The following is a 27,834-nucleotide window of genomic DNA, read 5'->3' on the forward strand; positions in this document are numbered from 1 at the left end:
AATGCTTCAACTTCAATCTAAGTTTACAAAGATTAAAAATAATAATAATGACGTAATAACCTTTGGAGCCACATTGCAGAGGGTTTTTTGGTTACTGTTGTTTCTGTCTCATTTAAACCTTGATTAGTGTCAAACTTCAGCTGTCTTGATCACTGAGTTTATGTAACAATCTGAGCATGGCCTTTTTAACCTCTCCCATCTTAAGTCTTGCAACTTGTTCTAAAATGACATGTCCAGGGGCAGCAAGGTGGCACAGTGGATATAGCACTAGTCCTGAAGTCAGGAAGACCTGAGTTCAAATTCAGCCTCAGACCGATCACTTGACATTTACTAGCTGTGTGACCCTAGGCAAGTCACTTAAACCCAACTGCCTAAAAAATTAATAAAAATAAATTAAAATGGCGTGTCCATTATCCAAAATATCCTACAATCTAGCCTCCCTAAATCCTTAGCTGAAGTTATTCCTTAAAAAAAGTCACTTTAATGTGAGACAATAATTCATATTCCATAGCAGAATAAATATTTATATACAATATATCTGCCACATTCCTCTGATTCCAGCTGGTTGTGAGATTTAAACACTAAAAAACAACTATAGGTTCTACTTATGTGGTTATAAGTTGTCTAATTAAAGCACTCTTACAGTTTTAAGAAAGAGGATGTAGTTCAAAATAAGTACCTTTTAGAATAAGTGTATTTGTAAGCCTAGCTCGCCCACCCCCCCCACAGCCCCAGTATAGCAGTTTTGATAAAACCCGACCATATTCAATTAGCAAAAATATAATTAACTATTTAGATTGTTACTATTGTTTTTAGCCCATATGTGTTCAACAGCTAACAAATCCTTTGAGGAAGGAAGGTGGTTATACATCTAGACATAAAGAGCATTATTTAAGTTAATTTCTATAGTGACCAGGAGTTTTTCCAGTCCCTACTTCCTAGATCAGGTAGTTTAGTTGTTATGATATTAAGGTTAAATTCTAATCCTCTTTAAAACTCTCACATGCCTCTTCAGTCCACAGAGATCTGTTTGAAACTGTGCTCTAAAGAGATAAGGTGAGGTCAATAGGGGTCCATAACGATTAGAATATAACTATTGAGAATGTTCCCTCTGAAACAATGACTACCAGCTGAAATTGAACCCTAATTTCTTTTTTCATTCAACAGAACAGTACTTTTTATACTAATACATTTATTGCATTGATTTACAGTAAATTACGTACACTCTGTAGATAAACATATTCCCTCATATGCCTTTTTTTTCCGGGAAAATAATGTCTTAAATTCACATTTATATCTGTGATATTAGTCAGCAAACCCAAGAGATGCAAAGTTAAAATAATAGGCCACTTCTAACTTTACCATTTAGAAATTCACTTATTGTTCATAACTTTTATAATTGAAGTCTTATTATATTATCCAGCCACACAGCGTGACTTCCTGTTATTTGTCTAATGTTTTTTAAAGAACAGTAATTTAATAACTGTGGTGATATTCATCCTCAGCTTTTAGCAAGCGTACTATTTTGTGTGGCCTGTTTATAAAACACAGTTGTATCAAGTATATTTTTTATGTTTGCTGTCAAGTGACATTGCAAATGAGGAAAGGCAAAGGATGATATTGAGGTGCTATAGTGTTGCCTTTTTTTTTTTTAAAGAATCTCCATTTTTTCTCATAGCAGTAGGGTTTTATTTCTTAAAAAAAAAAAGACAAAGAAAAAAAAAAACCCTTTTCATTTTTATGTGTTCCCATGACTGGTGACTTTATTCCTTTCTCAGAGGATAGGCTGAGTTATTTATTTCAGTTATAGGGAAACATTATCAAGTTTTCCTTTATATCTTTATCATATGAAGTTTCTAACACTACTACTTTGCCTCTCCACCCATTCCCACCCCCCACCCCACTACACACATAATCTCACACAAACACAGATACATATTCAAAGTAAAACTGTGGTTATGGTTATTATAACTCAATATTCCCTGGAAAAGAGTACAATTTTTGAACTCCTACTTTTAATTTATACTCGAAAACTGATATTATTTCTAGATGCTTATTTCACTAACCTACTAGGGAATGATTTAGGAGAAAAGATACAGCATTTATAAAAGACTTTTTTTTTCCCCTTAATTATATCCACCCAGAAGTTGAATCTTATTACTTGTGGCTGATGAGTAGATGTGAGAAATATGAGCATACCAAAAGAAGGTTTCCTTTGATTGTTTGTTTGTTTATGTTTAAAGGAACCTTTATTAATCTGTGAAAGAAAAAGGCTGGGCTGAGTTGGAATTTTGTTTAAATATCATAATTAAATCTTAAGCAAGCCTCACTGGTAAGCAGCTTTATTTAAATTTGGGTCTTTTGTCCCCAAGTTCCTAATCTTTTATATTTTACACTTCCTCTGCCTTGTATAATCATGGAAATTAAGAATATGTCTTTGAATTATAAACTTAAGTTTCTTTGTTTAGATTTCAAATGTGATATGGAGCTTTTGGTTAGGACAAATGAAGTTCCCATGCCAGCAGGGCCAATTCCAGACTGTAGGAATGGCTCATAGCTGAGAACTTAAAACAGAGTATTTCTATTAGATCATATTTTGGAAAACATTTTGGTTATTTGTTCAAATCCATAGTGGAGTCCAAAATATTGATGGGTATTTTGGACAGAAACTCTTCTTTGAGCTCCCAAACATACAGTCAATGTAGTTATTTTAATTTTTTTTTTAAGAAAAAACTCATTCAAAATGGTTATCTTTCCTAAGTTAAAAAAAAAATGACAATTTTTTTTGGAAAATGTCCCACAATTTATGACTCAGAGGAATTGAATTAGGGCATTTCCCTGTCATAACTTTTTACTCTGAAATTCTACTGTAATTCCAGTTGGCCAGAGCGTTAATTGAATGCCTTTCAGGAAAGGATTCAATACACATCTTTCATCCTGAATTAGCCAGTCTATTTTTTAAAGTTGAACTTTTAAATCTATTCTTTCTCTGTATTGTGTAAACAAAGTTGTATGTGTGTGTCTGTGTGTATTTAGCCTAAGGATGTTTAGCCTAGAGAAGAAAAAACTTGGACACTGGGGAAAGGGTACAACATCAACATCATAGTCAAGCATTTGAAAGGTTTCCATGTGGGTGAGGGATAAGGCATTGGTTGTACTCTTCCTGACCCAAGGGGAAGAACTAGAAGCAATGGATGGAAGTTTCAGATAGGCAGATTTCAGTGTAATGTTAAAAACAGTAGAAACACAACTTCCTAACAGTTGGATCTCTGTCATCTGTTAAATTAATGGGTTAGCCATCACTAGAAATCCTCAAATGGAGGCTCTATGGGGTTGTTGTATAAGGGGGACAAGATGATCTCCAATGTCCCTTCTTGTTTTGTGATCCTGTTCTCTGTGTGTAAGTATGACACATATAATTTAATGAATCCTAAAAAATACCTATTATCATCTCCTTGCTGCATTATATTAAAATCTTTTTTTTTAAATTGAAACCTATATGAAATGTCCTTACTTATCATTATTCTTTTATATTAACATAATTCTCTCTCTTTTTTGAGGGAATCAGGGTTGAGTGACTTGCCCAGGGTCACACAGCTAGTAAGTGTCTAAGGCTGGATTTGAACTCTGGTCCTCCTGACTCCAGGCCCAGCGCTTTATCCACTTCGCCATCTAGCTGCCCCTAACGTAACTCTGTAGAGCAGACATTTTTAACTTTTTTGGTGTCATGGACACATTTGGCAGTCTGGTGAAGCCTATGGACCCTTTTTTAAAATAATATCTTTAAATGTATCAAAATGTTATTTAAAAAAAAGTTTATGTGTCCCAGTTTGGAAACACTCTGATCTAGAGGGCTATATCATATCCAAAAATGAAATAATGTAATTTTTTTTATAAAATTGAAAATAAAAAAGAATGTTCTGTTTTATTTCCAACTTTACTCTCTCTTTTAATGAACACTTGTTCTGTGATCACCTTTGAAGTGATGTACCATTAGCTGGAGTTGTGGTCTGTGCTGGCCTTCACTTGCTGGTAGTGACCAAGAACAGAACCCAAATCAATCTCTGTCAGGTTTGTAATTGAGCACTTCCCTAATTTATGAGACAGTTTTCCCATTAACAATGAAATCTAGAGAATTAAATAAAAGCAGACCTTCTCAAGTGCTGCTATATAGGTGAATAAGCTATACACATTGATAAATGCACGCCCCTTTTCCATTTCTGACAATGAAAAATTCTGTGTCAGCGTTTCAGGTCACATTCTGACAACAATTAGGAGCAGTGAAATAAATAGTTGGCAATCCTTCTCCGTTATGACATAGTATGTAAAGCCATTTTTACCAAGAAAGATCTTATCTTGTGAATACGAATTTTATTACTGAATTGGACATCCAACCTGCTTGGGCAGAGTTTAAACTGGGGTAGAGCCCTTTTGAAGATGTGAAAAGTTTGGTTAAGCCCTTTGCATCTCATTTGTAATGCTTTATTCCTTAGCACTCCCAAGCTTCAACTAAGAACCAAAACAAAAAAAAAAAGTCTTTTGAAAAAGAAAAGTTAAGGTTTTGGCCTAAGTTTTATAATAATGCCTAGAAAGAACAAAATCAGAAATGTTCTTAAACTTTCTGAAATGTCCTACAAATATTTGGGTGAGCCTTGGGTCCTAGGTTCAGATGTTTGACTTCTTCAAACCTTGACCCAACTGGACCTTAACTTCCACTATCAATTATTTTGCCTTTCTTTGTGTCTCCAGAGGTTAGCAGAGTGCTTGGCACGTAGTAGGTGCTGAATAAACTGCTTACTGACTGAATGACAGCATCAACAGAATTAATTTTTATATTATATATATGTATATATGTGTGTATGTATACATTTGTACTAGTTATGATGCAATTACAAAGCAGACATTTTATTTCTTAGTGGATTCCTAAACGATGAAATAATTTCAAGTCAATTCAATGTCCAATCAATTTAATTAAAAAAAAAATTCTGCTCATCCAGTAGTTTAACCTAATTGATCATTTCTCATTTTAGTCTTGAAATAGTCTATTTGGCAACCCATATAGACAGTGCTTCAACCACTTTCTAATTTCCAGGTTTTGTAGAAGGGGCCTCTGAAAAATATTAGTAAGAATCCCTATCATCTATGTGCAGCAAGAGGACACCATTAGAATATTAGAGATTTTAACGTCATGATAATCTGTAGAAATTGACTCTGCATTCAGTCCACTATTGGTTATTGTTGTTGTTTGTGCTCAAAGAGGACCAAAATGATATCACTGTGTTGGGGTCAAGGTACGGTGTGTCCTACTGTGGCTGGTCAGACCGATATGAGTGTGGAAGGCTTTACCACAGGTTAGGCACAAATAGTACATATGAACATTTGGAATGGGGACTGCCTCTAGATTTTTGTATCTCATGTTTCTTTTGAACTACTGCAATTCTGCTTTTTGCCTTCTTTGATGTGAGTATGCCATGATGGGTGGTCCCATGCCAGTACCTCATATGTCTCACAATCAATTTCAAAGTTCTTTAGAGATCCATTACGTGTGTGTGTGTGTGTGTGTGTGTGTTGCATATAAAGACGTTGTTGCACAGTGGTTAGAGAGCTAGGGTTGAGGTCACAAGAACTGATATCATCTCTGGCACTAGTGGTGTGATATTGTGCAAATTACTCCCTCAACTGTGCAAAGCTCCCTAGTAAGACTCATCTACTAAGTCTTAGAGGGGCTGCAGTTGACAAAGGCATTTCTACTGAAAAATTGCAGATGCATTTGTATGTGAATTGTCTGTATGCATATGGCATATATGTTTATACAAAAAACTTAAAAAGAACAATACTTCAGGTTTAGAACTGAGGACTATAGCCTGGAATATAGGTAAGAATCAGAAAAGAAGCATGAAAAAGCTTTCTGAGGAGTTAAGCAGATGCAACAAACCTGATGCCCTAAAGCTCATACACTTCACTGATAGAAAGGTTCTTCAGGCCCCAAAGAGAGATATTTACTCTTATTTTGCACATAGTTCTACTAAGCTAAATTATCTAATTTTCAAATTCATAGTACAGTCAAAACAACAAATTAGTAAGAGAGAAAGACGACAGAAAGTCACACCAAGAGAGCAAAAAAAAACCAAAAAAACAAAAACCACAGTTTAAAACCAGACAGCACAAGAGGAGGCAGAACTGCCATAAAAACAACAGTAACAGCAAACCAAAAGAATTTTAAAAAGCAAAGCAACATGGTACTATGTAGCATAAGATCAGTTTTACAAACCTTAATAGGTCACTACTCAGGACAATACAATAATTAGTCTTCATAGAAATGACTCCAAGTCAATATTGAATAATGGAAAGAACAGTAGACTTGGAGGCAAAAGCACTGGGTTCGAATTCTAACCTTGCCACTCTTTAGGTATGAGTTCTTAAGCAAATGATTTAACTGTACTGGAACTTAGTTTTCCTACCTGCAAGTTGAAAAAATTGGGCAAGATGAGCTCCAAGATTCCTTCAAACTTTAACATTCTGAGTGTTATCGAAATCTGGTGAGATAGTAGCCATCTGGAAAAGTCAAAATGTGCTCAATTAACATCCTCTATTTAAGAAGACAATACAGTATATTTTAGAAAGTTTTCCACCCAAAGAGGTTAACTAAAAGAATCTTGTTGCTCAGAAGGTTATATACCCTCAACTACGTGGAATTATACATGTAGTTAGATCAGTTATCCTAGTCCAAAACAACCCATTTCCTGAATGGATCAAATTTGTAAATATTTACTGTCTGCACGCTTCTGCATGGATATGTGTAAATATATATGCATGTATAATAAATGTAACATGCATCTATTGGGTACTGCACAAAGCTGGCATTTCCACAGCTAATTTGAAGACTTTGCTACATTAATACAAAAATAATCCTATCCTCAGTTATTTCTAAGGCTATTTGGGAAATGAGGGAAATGGTGGCATTGACATACAACATATGGAGTTTGGGTCAGAGTTTAGAAAAAAATATAGAGAAATTATAGAATCTCATCTTCTGGACAAAAGGTAATGGGGATAGGGGCAGGTGGAGGATAGATAACCTCTTTAAGTCACCTCCAGCTCCAATTCTGTGAATTAGCATATAAGTGAAAAAGTCCATTCATCAATTGTTACTACTCGAAAATTCATTTTCATCTAACTACATTGAGTTGGAAATTTATATCCAGATCAGCTAACTCTCTATTGTTCATATGATTTGGGGGTAAGGGTGAGGTAGATAATTCAAATCATCAAATAATCTGAAATAATTTACTTAAACCCATTCACCAAGTCTTTTCCACCATTTTGCCAGAGTTGCTAAAATGAACAAACTTGTCTCACCCTTTCCTTACAGAAATTACTATTACAATTGGCAATTTTGTTGTTTGTCATGAAGTTTTTTGAAAAACAAAAAAAGGCTAAGAGAGATTAGAATGGAAAATATGTAGTCTTAGAGGTGATGCCTCTTTATCAGGAACTAACACTCCCATCAGGTCTATTTTTTTTTCTTTTTTACTGGCAAAATATACTGGACCTAATCTTTTGGGTCCAGTAATCTTGGCACTTTTCACAGTTCTGTGAAGACATAATAATAAATGATGTTTATAAAATGTTTGAAGGAATAGAAACTACCTCTATTGATGCCACAACTAAGCTGCCTATCAACTGAGTTGCTATGTCAAAGATACTATTATAATCAAAACTGCTACCATTTGTTCTTTCCTAAATATCATATAATAAAGAAACATCATTTGTGGTGTCTTCTAGGGACAGAGAACATTTGAATCTGTGCCAATACAACTCAAAGTTGTTTTTTTTTTCTTCCCTGATATAAATTAAAACAGCTAAGGTATAGACTCCTGAAAAATGGGGTTTTTAATGGAAATGGAAACTGACCCTTAACTGTAGCGGCACTACCGGATGCCGCTATAATAAGCTTCCCTAGATGCCATGGTGTAAATGTATTAGCTGTACTAAGAGACCCACTCCTGGTATAATTATGTTAGGAACCAATAAGACAGCTCAGAAATCAATATGCTAAGACAGATAGAGTAAAGGACCATGGCCAGCAAACTGGGAATATATTAGTCTGGCAAGTCCCTAGCTGAGCCACGAAGAAGGGGATATCTTTGCTGTTGTAAGGAAGCCATTAATTGTAAATTTTCCTGAACAAGGAACTTGAAGGCAAAGCTTAGGTTGTGTTGTTCATACCACTCAGTGAAGACTGCAACCATTATTGATCAACAGTTAAGCTTTTTATTCTTATTTCAAAATCCAACTGCGTAAAAATCTAAATGCGCAAAGGGATTTTTTTTTCAGCATTTCCCACAGTGCAGCTGAAACTTTTTCCTGAGCTTCTAATTTGGTTTAGTAATCTTGGAACTTCAAGGCTGATAAAGTCGTCTTGAGACAATGTTTCACCCATACAGACAAGTTTCTTAGAGTGACAGTAATTATTTAATCAATAAATATGTACGTGTGTGATATGATTGGGGGAGGACAGAGGCTAGGAGGTGCTGCTTTTCATTGCATTTTGCTGAAATGGTCAAGTAATTTAACTCAGACTATTAAATATTATCAAGTTTACTAATCAATTAAATCCATGACAAGAGAGAAGGGCACTACTACTGCTAATTTTAACTATTTCTGATGGAGTTTTTCTCCCAGACTTAGCCCAAAAAGAATCATTTGCTTAATAAACAGAAACAGTGTAATTTCGTGGTGGTTATGGTTAAAAAAAGAAAAGAAAAGAAAAGAAAAGAAAAAAGAAAAGAAAAGAATAGAATAGAAAAGAAAAGAAAAGAAAAGAAAAGAAATGAGAAGAAACAAAGGCCAACCTTTTGTAGTTACAGCGTAGCACATCTGCTCATGTCCAATCAAGCTTTCAAAAACATAGTAGTAAACAAAAGCAGCCATCAAGCGAGGACAAAGTCAGAGACATAAGTGGTTTGAATGAGTGTGCAATTTCTGCCCATATGACCATCCTGACACAATTGCTCTAATTTTCCTTCCAGAAATGACTGATAAAAGATTTAGGTAATTGCTATGGAGACAGACTTCCTTCCATCACTGGGTATCTTGAATAATACAGCCTCAGGGTCATAAGATGGAGTGTCAGTTTCTGCAGAGTACTAAATTAATACTTGTCCCTGCTTTAGCTATACTTCCTGTACATCTAATGAAGTGAATGTAATTTATTTTGACAATGTATTGAAAATCACTTGATCAAATGACTATTCTGTAATGAACACAAAATACTATCTAGCCTTGAAAACTATACCTCCACAATGACATAAATACACACCAATTTTTCAAAGCACATATTCTTTTTTTTCCAAAAAGTATTGCATTTAGTCTGCATAAAGATGAAATAAAGTGTTTCTAAAAGCACAATAATTCATGTGCATTTAAAAATATAGCCTGGTCTGACGCCTTGGTTTGACCTGTGTCCATTCAGCTAGTGACCTTAGCCCCTGTAATCAAGCTTAATTTATCTAGGTGATCTCTGTATTTCCAAGTATTGAGTAGCACTCAGAAATAAATTCAGAGAGCCACCAATACGCTAATGACTAGGAAGAAGTTCTAAAAGCACTACAGCTCAGCCTCAACAAAAATGAAAGCTTAATACAATGAGCAGTCCATTTAGAGGGAAATCCTCAACACCTATACATAAACTTCCTGCCATCAGACAGAATGGAGTTTGAATTGTCTCTAGAATGTTATGACATTTCCAATACTTAATAAAATCGTTCTGTGCAAATGATAACTGCTTGCATCATTATTATAAATTGTTAAGACGTCTAAAGGTTGATCAGAGATCCACAAATTGTCTGATTCTTGAATGACTCATTTTCCCCATTAAGGACTTGTAGGATGTTAGAATCTTCTTTTTTTTCTCCTTACGGAAAAATCACCCTTAGGCTTCTGAAAATTTTTCCCAAAATTCTGATGCTGTATGAATATCTAGGATACCTTGAGTAATTATTTCATTTTCCTTCTTAAAGAAGATGGTGTCAAGTCATAGATACACAAATTGCCTGATGTTAGAAATACACACGAGGACTTCTACACGTTTTTGACAAATAAAAAAATCTGGCATCAACTGGGCAAGGCTGCCAAGGTTAGGCACACATCTGTATGGTGGCACTGTGAAATGCATGATGCAGTGTTTAAATACAGTCAGGCAGAAGCCAGTGGATAATGCTCAGTAATGGGTTAATCAATACTTATTATGGTTTTATTGGTTCACTAAAGAGAGAACAGAACCTAGTGAGCACAGAGTCGAGAAATCACTGCATCTGATCTAGATAACATCTACTCTCCCTAAGGGATTTCCCTATTCAAGAATCCAATTTACCATGCCTGATTGACAAGGATAGGATCCTAGGGAATCACATAACTCTTTTTAGGACCCAATAAAATCTTAATGGATTTGTCTGACTGGTCAGGAGACTTCAGGTTTTACTAACCTGAGGAGGTTTGTTGCAATTAGCCTTTATTCCACTTGCCATTGTGGGGGGAGGTGGACAGGCAAGAAGGAATCCTTTCCTTCTATAAATGCTGGAGCATGCTGGGATGCCACGACTGGGTAGAGTTACTGTGCAGGGAGAGATGGCCATGATAAGTTGTAAACACTGGAGAACTTTAGGGGAACCAAGGTTGAAATGAGGATTCAAATGAAAAAGTTAGGCAGCTTCAGCTAAGTTTAACTTTTTTTGTTTTTTTTTTTTTTTTGGATTTCTTACCAGATAGGCTCTGTGATTGAGTTATTCTTTTATCAGATATCAGCAATTAGTCTATCTACTTAAAAATAAGAGGAAAATAACAAAACTGAACACTGTCATTACAATAACCAAGTCTGGGCCCTAAGAGAAAATAAAATATACCTCCATGCCTTCTTTACAAAGGTAGGAACTACGGGCATAGGACATTGCATTTATTGTCATACTCAGTTCATATGTTGGTTAATTTTGCTGAATTGTTTCTATTTTCCTTTTTTTATTCTTGTTACAAGGGCAAGATCACTGTGGAAGAAACAGGACAGAGATACATGAAAAAACAAACGTGATATAAAAATAAAAATACATCAAAATTTTAAAGTATCTTAGAACTGTACTTTCATATCTAAGATGTATAATATGAAGAACAATCAACAAATTAATGTATAAATAAATAATTTTCTCTTTATCTTTTAAAAAACTACTATGAGTCAATCTTATTTTCTTGAGGAAGCCTTTCCCAACCCCCCTTAATTCTAGTGTCTTCTCTCTCTTAGTTTTGTTGTTGTTCAATAGTTTTCAGTCATGTCTAACTCTTCGTGAACGCATTTGGGGTTTTCTTGCCAAAGATCCTGGAATGGTTTGCCATTTCCTTCTCCAGCTCGTTTTATAAATGAAGAAACTGAGCTAACCAGGGTTAAGTGACTTGCTCAGAGTCACACAGCTGGTAAATGTCTGAGACTGTATTTGAACTCAGGAAGATGAGTTTTCCTGACTCCAGGCCTGGACCTCTATCCATTGCACCACCTAGATGCTCCAATCTCTTAATTATTTCCTAGTTATCCTGTGTATTGCTTATTTGCACAAAATTGTTTGCTTGTTGTCTCCCCCATTAGAATGTAAGCTTTTTGAGGGCAGGGATTGTCCTTTGCGTCTTTTTGTATCTCTTTAACATAGTGTTTGACACATAGTAGATACTTTATAAATGTTTCTTGACTGGTATCAAACTCAAAAGAAACAGGGACTGTTAATTCATACCTAAGCATGCCTATAGACCTCATATCGATGTTTTGTTGTATTTTTATTTATTTTGTTAAGTATTTTCCAATTACATTTTAATCTAGTTTGGCGGGCATTCAGGAGTGTTGTTGGCTGCGTGAGGCCCCATGTTTGACATACAGATAATTTTGTGATTTCATATTGTTTTTGTGATTGTGACATTCTAGTTTGATAGCTCCTGTTAATTTTCTAGGTGGTATAATGGATAGAGTGCTGGGCCTGGTGTCAGGAAGACCTGAGTTCAAATCTGCCCTCAGATACATACTATCTCAGTGACCCTGGACAAGTCACTTAACTGCTGTTTTCCTCAGTTTCTTCAACTATAAAATGGGTATAACAGCACTTACCTCTCTGGGTTGTTGTGAGGATCAAATGAAATATTTGTAAAGCACTTGGCATATAACACATACTGGCTAAATACTTATTCCCTTCCCCTTCTTCCTGTTTTTACAATAGTCTAACATAAGCTGTCTAGTTTTATTCTAACAATAAACCTACGAAGTGGGCAGAATTGATATCATACTCTATGTCATACAGATGAGAAAACTGTGGCTCAGAGGCTGAAATGCCTACACCAAAGTCACACAGCTACTAAGTTGTGGATCCAGATCTTCTGACTCCTCATCTAGTGTTCTTTCCACTAAACCATTTTGGCTCTCTTGCAAAGTTTTAGAAAAATCTTACTATTTTGCATAGTAAGTCTGAAGAGCACTGGGGGCCTAGATACTCTTCTGACCATAGAGAGCAAGATTGTAGATTTAGAATTGGAAGATACTTTAGAAGGCAATTCATCCAAGTCCCTCAGAAAGGTGTGTGATTTATACAATGTCTGCAAAGATATTAAGTTGCAAAATCAGAATAACAATAACAATAACAATAATATTTATATAGCACTTTAAGATTTGCAAAGAGCTTTACAAATATTATCTCATTTTATCCTCACAAACAACCCTAGTGGATAGGTGCTATTATTATCCTCATTTTGCTGATGAAGAAACTGAGGCCTAGAGAAAGGTTAAGTGACTTGCCCAGGACCACACAGCTAGTAAGTGTCTGGAGCTGTTATCTGAATTCAGCTTTTCCTGACTCTAGGTACAGTGGTCTATCCACTGCACCACCTGGGATGTGAACCCATGTCTTCTAACTCCAAATCCAGCACTCCTGTTGTTGTACCATGCTTTAAATAATGTAAATCTTACTTAGAAACAAATACTTCTCTGCTATTACAATCGCTGGAGCAAGCCCATTAAATTCAGAATAGCATCTCTGTTTCCAAGAAGCAATACTGACTCTTTGTATACTTTCAGGTAGAATGAATGGGTCCATAAACAGGAAATGTTTATGAAAAAGAGATCAGACTTTGTTTTCCCCTTGCCTCTCTCACACCACACCCTCCTCAAAAACAAACAAACAAACAAACAAAGGGAGAAATAAGTGTTCCTTATGGAGATCATTCTGTAGGATAAAGCTTTCATCAACTTCAAATCCTTGGACTCAGACATAGTGGTTATTAAAGGCCCTATAACACCTTTCAGTGTCTAAAAACTCTTGATGACATCATAGAAACAGCACTAGCTTTTGAAAACTGGGTCAGTTGTAAGGGGACTCTCAATATCCTCTTAACCTAAGAGTCATATTATGAAAGACGAATGAAACTCGTGTTTGTGGCATGTCAGGGTTTAGTAAATCTGTATAGGATTTGAGTTCATCCAGGCAGTACCATCACTCAAGTTTGCAATATAACGGCCAAGTCGGCATATTCCTGTGAAAACTGAATTGGAATAATGTTGTTTTAATTTCTTTGCTCTGTCTTAGCAGGTTTAAAAAATGTTTCCATGGACTGGTGTTCTCAGCAACTAAAGACAGAATTTCAATATTTTTAGTGGATAGTCCTAGAGACATAGCAGAATGTAACTGAAACAGAAGTAAAGAGTCCAAGAGGACCTAGATTCTTTTTCTAGCTCAGGCACTCTCTAGGCTTTGGCATTTCCTAGCCAAGTGACTAGGGACAAATGACAGCGTCTCAACTATAGATGAATTTAAAGTGGTTATAATCAAACTTGCACTATGTATAATTCACACATGTTGTTGTGAAGAAAAGACCTTATAAATTCTAAAGCATAAAGTTAAGCTAGTATTTTAACCTCTGATTTTGTTTTAACTAATTTCAGCCAACATTGATTAACCTATGCGCAAAGCACTATGGCGATGCAAGTGCAGAGAGAGTCCGATACAAAGATAGGGCCTTGCTTTCATAGGGTTTATAGTCGAATAGACAAAAATGACATGTAAACAAATAACAAACATAAATAATACATAAGTACAAAAAAGAAGCATCAAGCATATTGATGGAGGAGCCAGAAATCAGGCACGCCAGTTCTACTCAGGATTGTATTCATTTCCACTGTCAGAAAGAAAATGTGAACTCCATCTTGAGAGGAGAATTTAAGCACTTTGAGGGCAGGGACTATTTCATTTTGTCTTCATTTCCCTAGGACCTAGCACTCATCCCAGGAGGTATTTAATAAATGTTTGTTGATCAAATGATTTACTGACAGTGAAATGATGGTTCTAGAATTTCAAAGTTCTGTTCTGATTCTGGCTCTTGAAATGACTCTAAGACCTTGAGTAGACTTTTTCTGGAACTTCATTCCCTTGTTTACATAAATAATATTGTCCTTCTTAGCTGTGCTTAAGAAAAATTACTATATTTAGGTTACATTGCTGCTCACTTAGATGTTTGAAAAGAGGGAATATTGGATAACATAAGCCACAATGAGAAATATCTCATTCAGCCATTTCTAGAACATAATTTCTCTCTTTTTTTTATATGCTATCGATGTACAAAGGCCTCCATGTATTTAAGGGTTCATACTTGCCCCTATACTATTAAAATGGGCTACCTGCAATGACATAAAGAATTTAGAGGTAAAATTCAAACATACATCACATAAATTCAGATAGAAATTAATAATAACATGCACTCTGGCTGTATCCTGTATGAAAGGTTGGTATTTTCAAGCCCTGTGAGACAGAAAGAAAGGGAAAAAAAGACTTCATTCTAAACTGTCCATTTCCATGCTTTTGTCAACTTGTGCATTAGCCTTCAATGCAGTTTTTTTTTTCCTGTATGACTGAGCAGACTTCATTTTTGATAGCCAGAGATTATGACTATAAGACTATGTAGGTTTTATACTTTTAATTCCTATAATTAATATTTGAAAGTTAGTCTAAACAAACATAACTGCATCCCAAAAGGAAGGTGGTCACTTCACTCTATTTACATTTCCAGTGTCCATTTGTAGGGGACTTCGATGGACTACCTTCTACACAGCCAAAATAATTGACCTTTCCTATGTTGATCAGGCAAAAGAAGGGTTAAATGCTTGGGGCTGGAGAGCACTATGCACAGTTTTGTGGCAAACACTTAACAGAGTATGCTCTACTAACAGAAACTAAACCAGGGCACGACACATTATACATTATAAAGCAGCCTGCTGTTTTACTATATTGACAATTCATTTCTCTTTCTTTGGTTTCTTTAATGGCTGCCAGTACAAAGAGACTATGGCCATTTCAAAGCTATCCTGTGTATTTTATGGCCTTTTCCTTAAAGATCTCTCACTACTTTGCCATGGCTATAAATGAGAGCTTTTATAAAGAAAAGTTGATGGGGGGTGCCTTCCCCCTTAAACTTGACTGGCTGTCCATCCTAGCTCTAATGCTTTTGATTGTTCAGGGAAAAGACATTAAGCAGAAAATTCCTATCGATGTTACAGAAAGAAAGTTCATTTCTGGGCCTTTTTTCTTCTTTCATGCCGAAGCACACAGGTGCTTCAGATGCAGCTAATTACAGCAGTAATTAAAGTGATTACCTTACCTGTTTATTCAAGGGCACAAGGACTTCTAATGGGAACAAATCTAGACATAAAGCCTCTCTGTCAATTAACCACGGAGGTTTGAAGAGATAATGAAGGAGGACGAGGGGGTTGGGTTACAGTTCTGTACAATAACAAAAATAGTAATTCAGCACCTCTTACCTTTCCTGGAAGCGGGCCAACAGTTCAGGAGAAGAAAGACAAGAAGATTACCTGGGTAACATGATCTGAAGAGTACCGTGGAATAATGGAGTTCTCCCTCAACCTGGTCTATGAGAGTGCTGGCTGCCAACAAAAGATGGGACTGCTGCAAATACAGGTCCATCAACCTAGGGGCAACAGAACTTTTCAGCTGCTTGTAGTGGAGTCTGTCAATGGGCCACAGGCCAGAGAAGGACAGTTGAAATGTGACTCGGCTGCAGGCAAGTGTTCCACTCCTTTCCTCTCTTTGCAAAATGGCATGACATGATGAGCTCACTTGAGCAGAGATGTAATTTACTTCTAGTAATACACTAAAAATATCCTTTTGTTGTTTTATTTTTTTAGACAATGTGCCTCCATTACAGCATGAAAAGAAATACAACAAAACCAGGGGGATGGAATTGATTTACTGGACATCTGAACTTATCATATCATTAAGGTATCCCTAAAAGGTTGAGGAAAATTATGTAAATACAGGCTTAAGAAATCCCAATTGGATTGCCTATTGATCTCAATATTAAAGCTTCTATATTCATTATTTGCAATAGTGGGCATGGGCTGCATTAAATCACCATTCTACTGACCATATGAAATGGACATCATTCAGAGAGAGTAGTCATTTACACATTCTTATCCTTTCCTTTTTCTGGTTGTCTCACTTAATCATGGAGTGGGAGAAAACAGCCAGTCATATTTTTAGAGATCCTGATACCATTTTTAATTGAGTAGGAAGGTTATATATTTTGTTTTATAGTTTTATTATTGCCATATGTTGTTTTATGTCTTGTGTCTTAATACCCTCCTTTGTGGTCATTAGTACAAGTACAAACATTGGCCTTAAAACAATCTACCCATAATATTTTAACAAAGCTCCATGAAAAATCCATAAACTATATATGTATATTTCAAGTCTGGGTAGGGAAAATGCTAGCTCCTTTTGAGAGACTATTTTAAAAATCACCTTGTGTTTAGTTCTTAGATAACGATTTTTAAAGCAGCACCTTTATTTGCCATAACATAAAGCAATTAAAGTTAACAAAAGCATAAGGAAGCGTGTGTTATCATATTTTCTGTTCTGAAAGAAAATACTTCTGAAAGAAAATACAGTAGTATTTGTATTGATGATACATTTTTCCTTAGTCTTCTTATTTGAGCCACTTCAGATTTATCACATAGTGCCTCCAGAAACATTTGAGTAAACTATATCTTATCCATATGAATGCCCAAATTGTTTATTTTAATTGTCCCTTTTGGAAGTAATTCTTGCTAGTTTGTGCATGTTTTAGAGTCAGTAAACTTTACTGAAATGAAGCAAAGCTCCATCTTCAAATTCTATTGAGTTCTTAGTTAAACTAAGTGACATAGTTTGGCCTAATGATGTTACTCACAGCTATATTTCAGGTACAGTCTCCATTTTGAATGAAGGGATTGTAGGGCTTTCAGAAATTTTTGCAGGTCATCTAATATATACCCTTACCTGCAGTCATTACAGCTATATTTTTTAATTTTAAAAATTTATGAAACCCATCATATTCTAGCGCATTTCTCAATGTGCTTCCTTTGTGTTATGATTTTCTGAGTAAAAGTTGATGCATTTTTAAACAAATGACAATTATTAAATGACCAGGAATTGTGTCTTTCATTCTTCCTTCAATATTTCAAGGACTCATGATTTAGTTTGTGCTGAGTGAGGCTCTCTTCAAAGATTCAGATTGCTGACCCTCCATGTCTCAGGGGGTGGTCTTTGTAAGTTGCTGTGGCAAGAAAAAAAAACAGGCATCTGCTGGCTGACTTTCTGGTGATGAGCCTTTTCAAATTTAGTTTGATTGGTCATCCAACAACAGACATACAGCTGCATCACTGAACACTTACCTGAAATATTTTCAGTTTGGTAGGACCAGGTAGAGTTGATGTTTATTTCTTTGTTTTTCACTCATTTGTTTTGGGTTTAGTTTTTGGTAGGGGTGCCTCTGAATTTCTGATTTCACAAGTGAAGACAATTCCTGTGAGGAAAGTCTAACCATGCACATATAGAGCTGTACAGCAATATAGTCTGACAGCAGCCTTGGGCACTGACAGGTGATGACTTGCTCAAAGTCATATAGACAGAAGTGGGACTTGAATCCAGTTCTTTGTCCCTCCAAGGCCCACTTCCTATCTGTTATCCCATGCTGCTTTTCTTTTCCTTTTGTTAGTTATTTTAAATTCCCAAGCTTTATTATAGATCAGTCAAATATACTTAGAAGTCAATATTTACCCTGTCCCTATCCAATTTGGCTTTCAGGAAGCAGAGATCAATAGAAAACATCCTAACTTCCAGCTCTAACACTAATTTGCTATGTGACGCTGGGAAAGTACTTCACTTCTCCTCTCAGAGTTTCAGTGGCAGGTTGTTTCTGGTCCTGAGAGTAAATGCCTTGCAAAGAGGAGCTAAATTGGAAAAAAAAATAATTCCAACCCATTCAATAAACATTAAGTGAAACACAATGTGAAAATCACTGAACTAGACAATACTTGCTTTCAAGCAGGTTTTAGTAGGGCAGACAAGGTAAGACAAAAAATATAATCCAAAAAAATGAGAAGTGCCATCTGAAAGACAGAAACAAGGCTTTGGAGATTTAAAAGAGAGTATTATATCCAGTTGAGAATGAAGAAAGACTCCTTGAAGAAGATAGGATTTTGATAGAGATTGTAGGCATAGAGCTGGATGGGACCATTTTTTTTCGTTTAGTTGTTCAGTCATGTCTGACTTATCATGACACTGTGAACCATCCTGTCCATGGGATTTCTAGAGTGGTTTGCTATCTCCTTCTTCAGTGGATTAAGGCAAACAGAGGTTAAATGAGTTGTCCAGGGTCACACAGCTACTAAATGTCTGAGGCCAGATTTGAACTCAGGTCTTCCTGACTTCAGGCCCAGTACTCTACCCACTGAGTCATCTAGTTGCTTCCTGGATGGATCCATCTAGATTACCTAATCCAATCATCTCATTTTAATAGCAAAATGAACCTGTGAAGTTCAGGGAAATTAGATGACTATTGAAAGAGCATCTAAGTAATATGGAGTAGAGCAAGGATTGGAACCCAGGTCCTTTGACTCCAAATACATTGAACTTTGCCTCTATATTGGAGGTTGTTCTTTTCAGGTGGAAGGAAAGGATGTGTAGACAGAAAGTGATGGAGTATTTTTGAGAAATGACACATAAGAGAGTACTGGAAGATAAATCTGGAAATATGGGGGGCATAAAAGGCAAACTTTCATTGATAAGGCTTTTGAAGACATTGTGGAAGCATTCTCTCTACACCAGGGCACAAAGTTCAGTAATTTAGTGTATATCCACTTTCCTTTGGCTCCCTTGCCAAGAGAGTGAGCATGGCACAGAGGAAAATAAAATTACTTTCAGCTTAGAGTGAGAATACCTATTTTCAAATCCTGGTTCTGTTATTTACTCTTTGTGTGACCTTAGTAAAGTCACCTCTCTGGTCGCAGTATCCTCATCTGTTAAGACTAGACAGTCTCCAAGAAAATGTGGACCTCGTTCTATTCTGCATCTGCTGCTCTGCCTGGTTTCAACTCCATGGAACAAGATACCCCCAATCTCCTCATCCCACCCATTTTTGCCTCTTTGTGTATTGTCTCACCACATTAGATTGTAAGCTCCTTGAGGACAGGGATTGTCTTTCTTTTTTCTTAATTGTATCCCCAGTGCTTAGCACAGTGCCTATATGCTTAATAAGTGTTTATTGGATTGGATCTAAGGTTTCTTCCAGCTCTAACTCTGAAAAATATAATGCTAAATGACTTTGTAAGTCATGGGAACACCATGACTCCAGAGGAATTGAGATAACAGGTATCAAAAGGGCAATGGAGAAATGAATGGTGTGGGTAATTAGTCTACAGTATACAGTTACCTCCAACATTTCAGGGGGTTAGGCATGTGAGATGCCTGTGAATGTGAAAACTGAGAATAACTCTGGGCCCTACCCCAAAACTTTATTTTTAATAATTCTGATCACATCTATTTAATACAAAAAACAAGTAAAACAACACATTGCACCCATAAAAAAAGCTGCAAACTATGCAGAGTCTTGGCAAATTTCTTTCTCCTATGAGAAGCACATGATACAAAGATTACTGTGGAAGACAAGTCATGTGACTGAGTCTGGATGGTAGAGACAAAGAGGAGTCGTTCCCAAAGAGAGTGCATAGGCCACAGTTCTTTAGTGCACTGAAACTTTTAACAAAATTTAATTGTTTATAATAAATTTATGTATGTATACTTATGGTAGTAAATGATAAAATTGATTAATAATATACAGTATTTATGAATTTATGGCTTAACTCTTTTTTTACTTTTCTTTACATACATCTGTCTTTTGCAATTTTCCACGGTATGCCACAAATCTCCAAAAATTGCCATTTAATTATCAATGGCCAAGCCTCAAATAACCAAAACTCTTGAATGTTGAGGGATGACTGTATTATCAACAGTGACTTATACTGCATTGTATTGTGTGAATAAGCTCATCAATGACATGTAGAACAAAGAAAGGAGATTGTGAGAGATGGGGAAAACAAGAGCCACACTATGACACATGAAATGTGGGCTCCAATTCACATATATCTGGAAAGTTTTCCTTTTTATGTATGTATTTTATTTTTTCCTCAATTACAGGTCCAAACAATTTTTTAACATTTTTAAAGTTTTTAGTTCCAAATTCTATCCCTTCCTCTCCTCCCCCTCTCTAAAATGTAAGCAATCAGAAATAGGTTATACAAGTGCAATTATGTAAAATATTTCCATATTAGTCATTTTGTATAAGAAGACTCAAAAGAAAAAGAATGAAAGAAAGTAAAAAACAGAATGCTTCAGTCTATATTCAATCAACATCAGTCTTTCTCTGGAGGCAGATAATATGTTTCATCATTAGTCTTTTGGGATTGTCTTGGATCATTGTATTGCTAACAATAGCACTGACTAAGTAATTCACAGTTCTTCATCTAACACTATTGCTGTTTGTGTGTACAAAGTCCTCCTGGTTCTGCTCACTCCACTATACATCAGTTCATGTAAGTGTTTCCAGGTTTTTCTGAAATCATCTTGCTTGTCATTTATTATAGCACAATAATATTCTATTACAATCATATACCACAGCTTATTTAGCCATTCCCCAACTGATGGGCAACCCCACAATTTCCAATTCTTAACCATCACAAAAGAGCTGCTATAAATATTTTTATATAAGTAAGTCCTATAAGATTTTCTAAGAGCTCTCAATGCTCATGTGAGAAATATTAAAAGAACTGATGAAGAACTGATGCATTAGGGAGATTCTGTATGGAAGATCTAATAAAACAGAGGTACAAGAATTATACAGGATGCAATGATATAGCTGGGTTAGGAGCTTTACAAGGGAAGGAGTACCTACATCATTCATTCATTCAGCTAACTTTTATCTGGCATTTTCTATACATCAGAAACTACAACTAAGTGATGATAATAAAATGCAAAAGCTATACTTGGCAGTATGACAATTATGAATTGACTTTTCATTATCTTTCAGATCCTTGGAAAAGATACATATTAATTGACCCCTCTATCACTAAGAAGGGAAACAATATGTCTCTTAAAGGGGCAGCTAGGTGGCACATTGGATAGAGTGCTGGGTCTGAAGTCAGGAAGACTCATCTTCCTGAGTTCAAAACTGGCCTCAGAGCCGTACTTACTAGGTGTGTGGCAGCAGCTCAAGTCATTTAGCTCTGTTTGCCTCGGTTTTCTCATCTATAAAATGGCGAACCACTCCAGTATCTTTGCCAAGAAAATTCCAAATGGGATCATGAGGAGTTGGACATGACTAAATGACTGAACAACAAAAATGTCTCTTAAAAGGTCCATGCATCATGTGACTGTTAACAAGGCTGGGCCTCCCTGAGTCAAAAATGGACTTTTTCTTTTCTTGTAAAGGGATTATACCCATAAAATGACCCTCATTTCTCACATAGAACTTGTTTTGCGGAACATATAGTTTGGCCCCTACTTATCAGGAAATGATAACAAACAGGCTATAAAGACTTTAGAAAATTTGTTTAAAAAAGGTAATTTCACATGACATGACTACAGCTGCCAGGAGAGCTGTTCACAATAATCCTATCCCTGCTCCCCCTTCCTCTTCTCCCTTTAATATGAATTTAGGAAGGCTCTCCTGGAGGAAAAGGTAGCCTCAAATGGGCTCAGGAAAAGTAATATAATTCTGTCCTATTTTAGAGAAATATTTGTATGTCTGTGTTTTTAATTTTGGCTTTTTAAGAATTATGTCCTAAAATTATAGTAGTTTTTTTATGGATTTGCATGTTTGTATTGAGCTGAAAATTTCCCAGAAAGATCATATGCCTGTATGTTCATGTTAAATATCTCTCTAACTTTCTTGAACAAAATTGTCCATTTATTTAGTTAAGTTCAGTCAGCTTAGCAGCCTATTTTCCAGTGCTAAAGATCCCAAAGGATGTTGGCTGGGAAATGGGAGGGTTCAATTGTACCCTCAACCCTTCCTGGAGCAGTGCTTTTTATAAGGGGTTGGGGAGAGGGGAACAGATGAATAGTATATGTGACTACAACATAAAAATCTTTCCAAATAAGGAAAATATAATACAATATAAGTCGGCAGATAATTCACCTTATAAATTTTATACTTAGGCAATAAAAATTTGGCACCAGGATTATGCTCCAGACCAGAAAGGCCACAGCATTTGAACACCTTAGGTAAAGTTTGCAAATTGTGCTCTCTGAAATTGAAATTCTTGAACTCAATATGTTATTCTCCATTGGAACTTCTTTGCCTTCACTTCAATATATGTGATTTGAATTAATCATAAACTAGATGACGATGTATAGAATATTTTGAAAGTTAAATAATATCACTTATAAAATAAAAGAAATATACCCCTTGTGTTATCTTATATCCCAAATTCTTTCCTACCAACTATAGACCACTTTCCTAAGTAGCACAGATGAGGTGAACATGTTAAACAAAATCAAGAAAACAGTAAATTATACCCAAAAGTACTAATGGGGGGAAAAGAGAGTTGACTAAATTTTTCATCTAAATAGTTTCAACTTTCAGTTTACATTGATGACTATAAAATCTACCTTCCAAATTTGATCATGAAAAGTATGGGATAGTGTATACCCCATGAACAAGGGGTCAAAAAGACCTGGGTTAAAATCCCTCTCCAGATACTTGCTAGTCATATGATCTTAGGAAAGTCACTTAACCACTATAGGCCCTAGTTTCTTATCTCTAAAATGAGAAGCAAGATGTCACAGTGTTTAAAGTACTGAATGAGGTCAGGAAGACCTCTGTTCAAACACTGCCTCTGATATTTAGTAGCTATATGGCTGCCTTAACCTCCATGAGTCTCAGTTTTTCCATCTGTAATATGAGGATTATATTTGAAGGCCTGTAAGACTTTTCTACTCCAGATCGGTAATCATATGACCTCTCCTCATTTTTCATCCATAGCACCAAATGACCAAACACCATCTTCATTTTAGCATTCTTCCATTGTGTCTTTAACTATGATAAATCTAAACTAAATATATTATCTTACCCGCATTCCCCCAAAAGTTGATATCTTTCTTTCTGAACCATTTCTGTCAATGCCACCACCATTGTTCTCTCCTGACTAAGCATCTGGAGGACTAGGATAGTGTGTTATATTACTTTTTCTCTGTCCAGAATGCCTAACGTAACACTAGGCACATAATTACTCCAAAAAAAATCTTGTCAAATTATAGTGAAGTAATAACAATTGCCATTATTAAACTTTTGAACAAAATGAATGGTTGCTTCCTTGTTTAGAAGATGAAGAGAAGTGGAATATACTTAGTTTGCAGCATTTGCACACAAAAGCATGTATGTGTGGTGAGCTACTATATGGAATGATTGAAGCAATTAGATTCAGTATTCTGGCTGTAGAGGGAACACCGAAAAAATCCATCACACTGTTACTCAATTTCAACAAAGTGAACTACAGTAAAATCCATGTATTAGGGGGGAAATTGAGAGTAACAATGAAAATAAAAAAGCTTATAGGAAATATGAAGATTGCCAATGAGAAGCCTATAAAAAAAATTGTGCCATTGATCAAAAGGACAAAGCATTGGAGAAACAACTCTGCATGACTGGCTGACCTGAAAAAGTGCTGGGGTAGAGGGTGGGGGTGGGGGTGGGGGGGAAGCATCAGAATATGAGTCAAAAGGAATGACTTTACATACTCTGGCACTTTTCATTCATGAGGCCTTGATCAAAGTAAGTCAGTTAAAGTCTCTGAGACCCAGTTTCCTTATCTATAAAATGAGAGTTAAAATAAATTCAATACCTATCTCACAGGATTATTAGGTGAATAAAATAATAAAATGTTTCTGCAAGCACTTTGTATAGTCCAAAAAGCCATGTGAAATATATCATCATCATCATCATCATTATAATCTTAATTCGTTTTTGGTCACATCTGTGATTTCATTAATATAGGGAATTCTTATTAAAAAAAAACAAACAACTCCCAGGCCAAATTAGGTCAATACATAATCTATAATTAGAAGGTTGCCTAAGACTCAGAGAGGTTATCTGACTCACCCAGGGTAACATAGCCAGTATGTCAGAAGTGGGACTTGGACCCAGGTCTTCTTGACTGAAACGTACTGTTTTATCCACTGTGCCACACTAATTAATATAGGAAATGAGAAATGGTATTAGAGGCTACAATAGTTAGGAGGAATATTTCCTGAGGGAAAAGAACAAAGTATAGCAGATCTGGTGCCAACAAAAATATTAGTAGGATTGCCTTCCGAAGGATTAAAAAAATCCAAACACCTGGAATAAAAGCTTATAAAATATAACAGCAGAAAGAAGACACTAAAGTGTTTAGTTAGAATCACTTGACCATAGTGAGAAGGGCATATTAATAGATGAAAAGATGAAAGCATTCAAAGATGTTAGGTAAATCTCCAATTAAAAATATCTTTTTTTAAAAGAAAGATTCATAAGATTAATTGATAATCTTATGCAAATTTTGTAATTTGTAAATTGTAAAATTTGTAAATGCAAAAAGTGCTTTAGACCAAATTAAAACAACAACAACAACAAAAGAATAGCACATATTAAATGGAATATCTTTATTTTTTAAAAGGAATTCAAGGGTGAAATTATAGAAATAAATATTAAGATGCTAGGCAACCTTCCTTTAAGAATGGTTACCACATTAGAAAAAAGATTGATAATAAAATTCCCATTTATAAGAAGATTCCTAAAAGTGGCCCCTATGATCTGGTTAATTTGGCTTCTGTACCTTACAAGCTTAAAGAAACAATTTCAAAAGTATAGGGTTATCTATTAAACAAACAAGTGCATCCTATCAGGAGAATGACAACCTTGATTCTGCAAGTGGAAATCAGACTCAGATGAAGTTTCTGAGAAGGTAAGAAAGCATGTGAGAAAGAGAAATGTAGTAGACCTAATTTACTTCCTAAGTACTAATTAGACTTCCCCATGAATTAAAAATAGCATACTTACTAATTTTCCAAGATTATAAACCTACAGAGATAGAACCTGACTCAATGGGGACTGATAATCACAGCAGACATCTTGGGTCATCTATAAGTTTGGGATTGGAGCTACAAGTTCATGGGCATGAAGCTGGGCTTGTACTGTCCAAAAGTTCAGGTTAAGAACTGAAGAGTGAGATTGACAATATCATGTTCAGAGTTTTAAAACTGGTCACGGGTCATATAAGTGTGCCAAAAATATCTTTCTACTCACTAGTGTAATGTATGACTCTTTAGGAAATAACAGGAGGGAAAGTTATGCATGTGGCCAGATCACACTCAGTGATGGAGTTTTCAAATGGGTGTTTTGTAACAGCAACAGGGCAACTAGGTGGAGAGGAGGATAGTGTTAGATTTGTTGTTCAAAAAACCCTACCTTAAACATTTACTAGCTGTTGTGTGACCCTGGGCAAGATACTTATTTTTATAGCTAACATTCACATGGATCTTTTAAGGTTAGCAAAACACTTCATAAATGTTATCTCATTTCATTATTTCATTTCATCCTAAGACAACACTGGGACAATAATGCTGGGAGGTAGATGCAATTATTATCTCCATTTTGCAGAAGAGGGAACTGAGGCAGACATATTAAGTGACTTGCCCAGGGTCACACAACTAGTACCTGAGACAGGATTTGAACTCAGGTCATTCAGACTTGTGGTCTAGTACTCTATCTACTCTGCCACCTAGTTGCCTCAATGATATAGCTAAGTGCTATATACATCCTATATACTGCTCTACTCTAAAGTATATTTCTCAACTGTATTATGCACCTTTGCTAAAAGTGCTACTGCTGTATATATATATGTATTATATTTCTACATCTGAACTAGGTCTGGTAATTATGTGACCTTGATATATTATTCTATGTAACAAATATATATTTTGTGAGGCTTACATAATTGATCTATAGTATGTGATTATTATATGAGCTATTGTTTATATGGTATGCTTTCTTTTTATGCACATTCTTATTCTGATCTTGGTACATGAAATTCTTATGTGGAAGATATATACTAAGCACATATGTGGGGAATATGCATTCAAAATTATTACCTGTAACTGTTATGTACAAATTATTTAATGCTTCTGGGGTATCTCATGAAAGAATGCATTTTTTTTTAATTTGGAAAAAGATTGGAAGGAAGTGACAAGTTTATCCCAAGAAGACTTTCATCTTTCTATAATATTTTGGGAGCAAATATACTCACTTATCGGGAGAGAGGATTCTCATTATCTTTACTTAAGATGTCATGAAGAGATACCAGCATACAGTATGGAGACATTTCTGAGGTAAAAAGAGTCCTAGGAAAGAGGAGGAAATAAGGGAACTAAATGGCTGCTGGATTAGGAATTATCCCTGGGCTGCACCACATCACAACCCCCTAGAGTCTGTAGATATTCAGGTTTCCTTTCCTCCCCCACCACCCCTTGCTGGTGCCAAATTCTGGGCATTAATGTGGTAGCATTACTTTGGACATTAAGACTGTTTATCATATCTGCTAGTGCCAGCCTTTGGATTCAGTGTAATGCCCTGCCTGCCCTGGGATACTTGGCACTTTCTGCCTGAAACAGCATCTTCATATTCCTAAAGACTTAGTATTCCTATGGTTAGCAGCAGTGATTTTGAGACATTAAGGTTGCAGCATTCCCTAAATTGAACAGTGTGAAGTAGTGGACAGAGGGTTAGTCTTGGAATAGAGATTTGGATTCAAGTCTTGTCCCTTATACCTAGTAGAATTTTAATCCTGTGCAAGTCATGTAACTTTTCAGTGCCCCTAAGTCACTTTGTAAGACTCTTAGTTGTAGAGCAGTTACTGATGTGCATTGATCTAGAGAAATTCCTCAAAAAGATTCTCCCCAAACAAATGAAATCACAGGTCTAGATACTCCTGTCATTTGTTTTTGTTTGTTCCTTTATTTTAAGAAGCTGGTCAAGATGAACAGTATATAGTAGTAAATGACCATAGTAATCTAGTGTTTGATGAACCCAAAGAGCCAAGCTTTGGGACAAGAACTCACTATTTAATAAAAAAAAATTGCTGGGAAAATTGGAAAGCAGTTTGGCAGAAACTAGGCATAGTCTAACATCTTGCACCATACATCAAAATAAGGGTAAGTGATTTATACATAAAGGGTAGTATCATAAGCAAATTACAGGAGTAAGGGAAAGTTTACCTGTTACATCTATGGATAAGGGAAATGTTTATGACCAAAAAAGAGATTAAGAGGATGATGAGAAGTAAAATGGATAATTTTGATTACATGAAATTAAAAAGTTTTTACACAAATAAAACCAATGTAGCCAAAATGAGAAGGAAAACAGAAAATTAGGAAAAATATTTTACAGCAA

Source organism: Vombatus ursinus, unplaced genomic scaffold, assembly GCF_900497805.2.
Source record: "Vombatus ursinus unplaced genomic scaffold, bare-nosed wombat genome assembly UNPS02014812.1, whole genome shotgun sequence".
Lineage (NCBI taxonomy): Eukaryota > Metazoa > Chordata > Mammalia > Diprotodontia > Vombatidae > Vombatus > Vombatus ursinus.